At 47.0% G+C, this 8,318-nt stretch overlaps 1 pseudogene; it reads left to right on the top strand.

Annotated features, from left to right (window-relative positions):
• The first annotated feature begins 773 nt into the window (after positions 1-773).
• Positions 774-896, top strand: LOC142441897 (U4 spliceosomal RNA; annotated as a pseudogene).
• The last annotated feature ends 7,422 nt before the right edge of the window (positions 897-8,318 follow it).

The following is an 8,318-nucleotide window of genomic DNA, read 5'->3' on the forward strand; positions in this document are numbered from 1 at the left end:
TCCTAAGTCACCAAAGTGATTCCTTTACGTTCTAAAACCCTTTGAGCCACTGCACCATTTTAAAGCCTCAACAAGTCTATCAGTTGGGGGCCACCACTGGGGCAGATGGTCCAAGGATCTGTTCTGAACCACCAAGTTTTTACCCTAACCATGCCTTTTTATACAAAACATTACACAGAAATTTCAAAGTACATAAGCTCAGAGTTAAATAATATAATTTAAATAAGAAACACATTCTTTAAGTTTTTTACAACTGCAGGATGGTCCATACCTTGAGATTGATGAGTATCTGTGGACACATGTGGAGAGGAGGGCAGGAAGGAGAGAGAGAGAGAGAGAGAGAGAGAGAGAGAGAGAGAGAGAGAGAGAGAGAGAGAGAGAGAGAGAGAGAGTCATTGGAAGGAAGGGGAATCCCCTTCCATAAAATTAACTGGTAGCTTCTTTTCAGGAGTTTTGTCCCTTCTTTCTTTCTTTTTTTTCACTAGAACCCGGCAGGCTTTCTCTTTAAAAACAATCTGCCTTATGTGGTCTGCTATTGGCATTTCCTTAATGGGTTTACTAAATGATTATCAGCAATATCGATAACATGGTTAACCAGTTGTTTATCATGATGATTCTTTTTTTAAAAAACTCTCTTACTTAGGACCCATTTTTAAAATCTAAAAACAGTACCAACAATGCCACAAAAACTAAGAGAAGTATAGCAAAATGCTTGGAACACAGCCGCAAAAGGTTTAGACAACGTGTACGGACGCCAACTGACCTGTGTGAGGAGCTTGGCGCAGTGGCAACGTCGTAGCCAGTGAGGTTTATCCGAGGTACGATTATTGCTCATTGAAAATGAACGCTGCGTGATTGAAACAAGAACTGCTTTGGTTTACAAAACTCTCCTGCGTCAGGTTGGATTCCGATATTTTGTTCGAGCTCTGATGCAAAAAGCTCTCGGCGTTTTCTGTCAGAACCTGAGTATGCTGCGTCCTGATGCGGTCGAGTGCTAGGCTTCTGCGGGAGCAAGGTCTGACCTTGAAGAATTTCACTGGGAATCGCTACCCCGTCCACCTCACGGACCTCATCTTGCCCATTCAGACCCTTTGCTTCCACAATGATATTTAAAAGGAATATCCTTTGAGTTCCTCAAGGGCCTCAAGACTTCCCTGTGGACATGGTGGAAATCGAAGTGGAATTCCCTAGGCGAGGGTTAGAGGTGCGACTGCCCCTCCGGAACTGACTGAGAGGAAGGGTAGTTCAGAATAACAGTAGTTTCCCAATCGGATATTTTTCTTTCAAAAAGATTTCTACATTTTTTGGTTAACAATGTTTTTTGACTTACTCCTCTATATAAGAAAAACGTTTTATGGAACTCGTTTTTCATGAATGCAATCTAGGTGGTAAGACACTCACACACGCACGGGCGCTCACACACGTGCGGGCGCACACACACACCCACACACAAATACACACACATGCGTTGAGGTTGTTGATTTCCACCTGTGGGTGTTAATCTGATGTTCCTCTTCACAAGACTAAAGCTGGCCAGAGACTTGGTCAAACACTAAACGCTCCTGTGAAGGTATTTGTGACTTAATTAACATTCACCTTCACCGTGAGTTGACTTGAAGGAAAGGTTGCCCTCAATTACAAGAGGGGCTGCATCTGTCAGCTGAAGGCCTTCAGAAGGGAAACAGGTTTCCCAGAGAAGAGAGTTGGCCTCAAAGCCGGAACAGAAATCCTGACTGAGCTTTCAGCTGGCCTGACTAATTCCAGATCTTTCTGTTAGCTGACAACAATCACAGGGCCAATTCCTATAAAATCTCTCTCTCTCTCTCTCTCTCTCTCTCTCTCTCTCTCTCTCTCTCTCACTCTCACTCTCACTCTCTCACTCTCTCACTCTCTCACTCTCTCACTCTCTCACTCTCTCTCACTCTCTCTCACTCTCTCTCACTCTCTCTCACTCTCTCTCACTCTCTCTCACTCTCTCTCACTCTCTCTCACTCTCTCTCACTCTCTCTCACTCTCTCTCACTCTCTCTCACTCACTCTCTCTCACTCACACTCTCACTCTCACTCTCACACACACACACACACACACACACACACACACTCACTTCATTTTCTTTCTCTGTCCCCCACACTATCACTCTCTCTTTTGGGTACATATATTCAAACTCAGACCATCAAGTCAAGTCCTACCCATAGCACCTATAAGACAGAGTCAAATTAGACCTGTCGTTTTCTGAGACTGTGGCTCCTTAAGATAACAGAAAGCTGTGTCTTTCTCCCTTGGAGTGACTAGGGATTTGAACTGCTGACATGGCAGCAAGCTACCCAACCTGTTATGCACTACACCAACAGGGGAACTGGTGTGTGTATAAAGGTGTGTGTGTGATTGTAAACTAAAATGAGACATCTGTGTTTGTGATGTGTACAGAGAGATATCCCCTTTTAGTTTATTTCTATTTGACAACATGTGAACTCTTTACGACATGCACACTAAGAACAAAATTATATCACAGCAATTTTTTAAACCCTTGAAGTTCTATTTCCACTCTCCACAGACCGATGGCGGGTGATAGAAAACACATCTCAGCTCATGGAACTCCAGGAAGCAAAACCAAACAGAACAGAAAGTGCTGTGACTTGCCTGAACATTCAGCCTTGGGGGCTCAGTGGATGACAATGAGGTGAGAAACCCGGTGACACGTTGGAAAGTCAATGCCAGGGTCCAGTACTGCATTGTCACCCTTAGGTAGCACACAGGTTTCCCAAGGAGAAGTGTCAGGGCAGGTTTTTGTGTTTGGGTATTTCCCTCCACTTTAAGGATCTGGATTCTTAGCCTCTGTCACCCGCCGTGACTCTCAGAGGACCCTCCCCCGTCTGCATGCTTCTTCCACGACGCTTGAAGCGAAAGGAAACCACGTCTTCACTATGGTGCTGTAAGTCTCTGTCTCAGCGAAACATCTAAATCTTCCGCGTGACAGAAACACGGCTGCACTATAAATAAGCCAAGCTGCTCTGTCTCGACTATTCCATAATTTCTCTTTTTTTCTTCCCCCGAGGGCTGAATGCTCCTTCTACAAATAGTAGCAGAAAACCATATGAAACCCTTTGTTCCCCCCAGAGTCCCCAGACCATGCCCAGCCCACAGATAAGATGAATAATTCCATGTGCAGGTCTTCCATGACTCGCCCCTAAGTCAGTGGACTCTAGAACTCAGGAGAAGCTCATGCTCAATTGCCGACAGACCCCGTGGAAATGAAAACATCATTTTTCCTTCCGTCCATCTTGGCGAAGTCTGGGGCTGCCTCTGATAATTAATCCATGGAGAGAGATCAATATTACAACTGGTTGGAGATGAAACAACCCATGGCAAAATAAACTTTCCACAGAGGCTTCGGCAGTTTCTGCAAGCGCCCGGCATCTGCTGCAGACATTGAATCTAGATAAATGTTGCTTTCTCTCCAAAAAGCATCCCACCCAACGAGTCAATTACCCCGAACCATTTTACGTTGTATGACACTTCTGCTATCAATACGGCCTTTGTTCTCCACATGTTCAAGGCGCGGTTTGCCTTTTCCCATTAGGCAGAGCAAAGACGTCTGCGACAGGCCCACTGCAAATAGATGAGGAGAAACGGTTTCAGGTGGGGGTGATTTATGCAAGAGGAGGAAAAGGCAGGCTTTCTCCTGTGGGCCCTCTGTGGATCCAGGTGTGTTTTAGTTTGTTGGTTTTTGTTTTGTTTTACCTTCTTTGGGAAACCAACTGGAGCCGGCAGCATAAACAGATAGTGTCTTTGAGGCCTTACATTAGTGTTTCAGCATCTCAAGTTTTAAGACAAGGAGTGTTGTTCGCATGATTTTGTTCAGAAGACAGCTATAGAGTACTCAGTGCTTTGAAAGATTGTGTTTCATGGAACAATGGGCTTTGAACCATCATAGCAGGAGCCCTGGTGGCCTAGTGGTTGCCCGTTGGGCTGCTAATTGCAAAGTCAGCTGTTGGAAACCACCCTACAGCAGAAAGATGGGGCTTTTTGTTCCTACAAAGGGGTACAGTCTCAGGAGCCCACAGGGGCATTTCGACCCTATTGTCTTGGGTGCTATGTGTCGTCATTGACGTGAGGAGTGGTGCCGCACACTTGGAATTAGAATAGACCCAGGGCTGCTTGACCACACCCTGTGGACTCCGTGGGTTTCTATGAGCAAAGGCTAAAAGGAAAAGAGCCAGCAAGCCCTGAGTCTGGCACAGTCTCATTTCCTCAATCAATTCTTTCAGCAGTCACTGCACTCGAGTCTCACTGCCTTCTCTGGAGTGAGGCAGCCGGGCGCTGCCCCTGCCGCTGCATCTTGACTACTGTGCAATCCTTAGCAGGTTGCTTGCCTTCTCTGGGCTCAGCTTCCTTCGCTCTAAGAACCTTGTCTCTCTCTTCCCTGAGGTTTTCAGGAGGATGAGGGCAATATTAATTATGTGCAGGGGGGCTGGGGCCATGACCTGGGGAAATATTTGTTATTGGAACCATTAGCCCAGAGGAACAGATCACTTGCTTAGTTTCCACAGGGTGGATGTAGGCAAAGGGATGTGTTAGGCCGGGTTGACTAGAGAAACAAATCCACGGACACTCATCTCTGTATAGGAAAGGGCTTTATAAGAAAGAGCCACTGTATATTGAGAAAACATCTCAGCCCAATACAGATCAAGTCCACAAGTCTGATATTAGCCCATATATCTGATACTAGTCCATCATATATCTGATACTAGTCCATAAATTCTTCTTCATCCTCGCACAGCATATACAATGATGCTGAATGCAGGAAGATCACATGGCAGTGACTGAAAATTCTTGTGGATCCAATGGCGGTGGATACATGTCAGCTTTAGTGAGGGTCTCCACATGGCTCCTTCAGCTCTTTAATTGTGGCTCCTTGACATGAAAGTGAAACAGAGAGAGAGTGGGGCCTTCCTTCAGGGAGAAAGAGAGGAAGTTCCCAGAGTCCTCATGAGAAAGTCACGCCTACCAGGAGGCATCATGGGGCTATGACCTGATGGACAGGCTAAACTCCATCCTTTCACACTATTTATCAAGTGGACATGAAATTATGTAACGACCACAATGGATGTGTCTTTCCAAGCTGTTACTCCCTCCAGTGTTTCTAGAAGTGAAAAGAAAATGGATGAAAAACAAGGACAAGAAAATGGATGAAAAACGAGGACAAGTCAGGCTTCCCAATGGGCTCTTTGCAAATTCTAGGCATGTTTTTGTTCCTTGGATTAAATTTGCTTACAAATTGCCTGAATGGCAGATGGATCTTTGAATTCTTTTAAAATCCCTGAGAAGCTTCCAAGAGCAGAGGGAAATACAGAGAGCATGTTGCTTTAGTCTTCTTCTCTCTTCTTCTAGCTTGGTGGACAAGTTCATGGACAATTGAAGCCAAGCTTTCTAGAAAAACATGACCATGTGTTTTAATTTGGAAAATAAAGGACATGCAAAGCAAATATAAAGAACACATATTCAAAGGCCTCCTTGAAGAGACAGAAACAGCAAGTCAAATACGGGTGCCATCCATTGCTAACACCCTATGCGGGCCCTTCCTCCAGATTCCTGAGCCAACGGTGCTCAAGACTTGGTCACTGAAGCAAGATGTGGTGCCGAGAGGCACGTGGAGCCACCACCAAGAAAGTGCTGTTCTGAATGGGTAGGCTGTGGTCTTGCCTTCAAAAACAGAGGCAAAAATAGACCTGTGCCAGGATTAAGACATGGCATCAGCTGTGGGAGGAGTGTTCTGTTTTATTGCTTACATTTTACAGGAAACACGCTTGCATAAAGAATCTCTTCTTCTCTTCTGGGCGTTTCTTCAGCGTGTCATCAGTCTTTAAGACTGTCCAGAACACCCCCACCCCACCCCACCCCACATCAGCTCTCCTTCCTTCCCAGAATGTGGTCTCAGGGTTTTGAGTTCAAACTCTGAAAAAGATAGCAGCCAAAAGGAGACACAGTAATGATCCACTGAATGCTGTGGGACGTGGGGACCTCCTTTCCTGGTGGACCACATTTGAGGACAACGTTGTGCAGTCCCTGGAGAAGAACATCATGCTTGGTAGAGGGGCAACGAAGCAGAAGAAACACAGAAAGCCCTCGAGGAGATGGATGCGCACAGTGGCAGCAACAATGGGCTCAGACATAGGAACAATTTTGAGGATGGCATAGGACTGGGCTATGTTGTGATAGGGTCACTATGGGTCAGAACAAACTTGGTGGCACCTAACAACAACATTGTAAACCTCAGAGCAAAGGGGTTAGCTCATTATAACCACTGCTCGAGTCTCTGCCTTTGAATTTCTCTTCCACTCCCTCCTCCTTTAGACAGGTGACTTTCCATGGAGTTCAGGACAGATGGGAATTATTTTGGAAACCCCTCTGGGGAGATGTGAGAACGCTTTTCTGAGCAGAGGTTGGTTTTTGCTCTTGATTTACTCATCGTACACACACTGCTGAGTGCCGGGCATTCAGGGGCCCACAGCAGCCTGGCTCTAGCTGTAATCATTGATGTGACAAACTGCCATCACCAGGAGAGGCTGTCCCCCACATAGGACAGACTCCCAGCTGGTCACTCACCATGGAGTGATGCTCCTCTGGGGGTGTCTCAGCCAACCCTATCTGGGGTGAGGGCCTCCTGGTTGAAACTCTAGGGAGGAGAACTCCGATGAAGCGGGGTTTACTGCCAAAGGAAATGTCCTTGCTGGGTGGGTGCCCCATACGTCCTACTCTGCCTTCTGGAGATTTCAACTGCCTGATGTGATCACACTCCCGGGCACCCAGAGGGACAGCTGAAGCCAAGGCAGATCACCATGACGTGGGCAAGAGCGCTCAGGGAAGGTGCTCGGTCAGAAATCCTTAGTTGCTGACAAAGATTCTCAGTGTCCCTCTAGGAGTCTCCGGGCAAGGACACAACCCTGGGCAGCTTGCCCACACCCTCACCTCCATCACATGAGACTCAAATTGTAGGAGCAAAAGGCCCTCCGAAAGAGCAAGGTCTGACCAACCATCTCCTGGTCCCGTCCACGGCTCTTAACACACTTCCCAAGCTGCCCCCAGAGTTTTCAAGGAAGGCGACTCTGACCTCCGACACACCCCACTTCCTCTGTGCCTTGCTGCCAATGCTGACCCGGGCAGCCTTGGTCCGAAGGACTGGTGTCAAAAATGGGCGGACTCTGGTGTTGATTGATGTCTGCTGCTCAGAAGCTGCCTCAATTACCTCCCTCCAAAGGCTGTTATTCTTCAGCTACAAGTGGTAGTCATGTCTGAGTGGCCCGATTTGTGAAGCTCTGGCCTGCCTTGTCCACTTAAAAGATCATTAATCATCCCCCCAGTTTATAAATCAAGGAGGCCAACTCACTGCACGCAATGCTGAGGTCGAAGCGCCCAGAGTACTTAGCCAATTCCCAGCCCCGGTCCAGCGTCCCTCCAGCCGCCAGCCCATCCATCATCCTCCACCCACCGAGGCTAAGTGACAGGAACAGAAGAATGCCTGCGAGTCAAACAATATGATCCGTTAAAAGTCTGGGACGGGGAGCTCTTTAAAATTTCCAAGCAGTTCCTTAGCCTTTTGTGTTAACAAAACCTATTCATTTCAGGATTTGGCAGTTCAAATTATTTCAGACAAGACCCCGAGACAAATGGCTAGATGATAGAGTCACACAGGCACAAGTGTCAGCAGTGGGGGAAATAGATGTTGCGGCTGCCAGGGGACCCGGGGTGAATCTGGGGCAGGTTGCCCTGCGGGGAAGAAGTGGGAGGCTGGGAGTCCTAGGTCGGCTTCCCAAGGCAGTGGCGCCCCAGAGCGACTGCCCACCTGTCCAGAATCCCTAGAAATGGAGCAGGGCTTCTTTCTAAACAAGCAAGCTTGCCACCAGACTGTAAGGCCTCCGTGAAAGCACACTGGTGGCAGAGTGGTTAGAACTCGGGCTGCTACCTATGGGGTCAGCCATTCAAAAACACCAGCCAAGACTTTCTACTCCATTAAGAGTCACAGTCTCAGAAATCCACCAGGACAGTTCTAGCCCATCCTACACAGTCAGAGTGAATTGAAGTAGATCTGATTAGATGGCACTAAGTTTTGAGTTGGATGCCTAGGTGAACTATAAAGGTATTTGGGGCCCATATTTCTTTTACATAGTTACCGTGATAGGAAAATATGAAGAAGATGCTCAGAAACATTTCTTTCTATTATGCTTGTGTTGTTGTTGCTATATCATCTGATAATTTGCTTTGAGGAGCCCTGCTTGGATCATGGGTTACATGTTGGGCACTAATTGCAAGGCCAACGA

This window comes from Tenrec ecaudatus, chromosome 2 (genome assembly GCF_050624435.1).
Source record: "Tenrec ecaudatus isolate mTenEca1 chromosome 2, mTenEca1.hap1, whole genome shotgun sequence".
Lineage (NCBI taxonomy): Eukaryota > Metazoa > Chordata > Mammalia > Afrosoricida > Tenrecidae > Tenrec > Tenrec ecaudatus.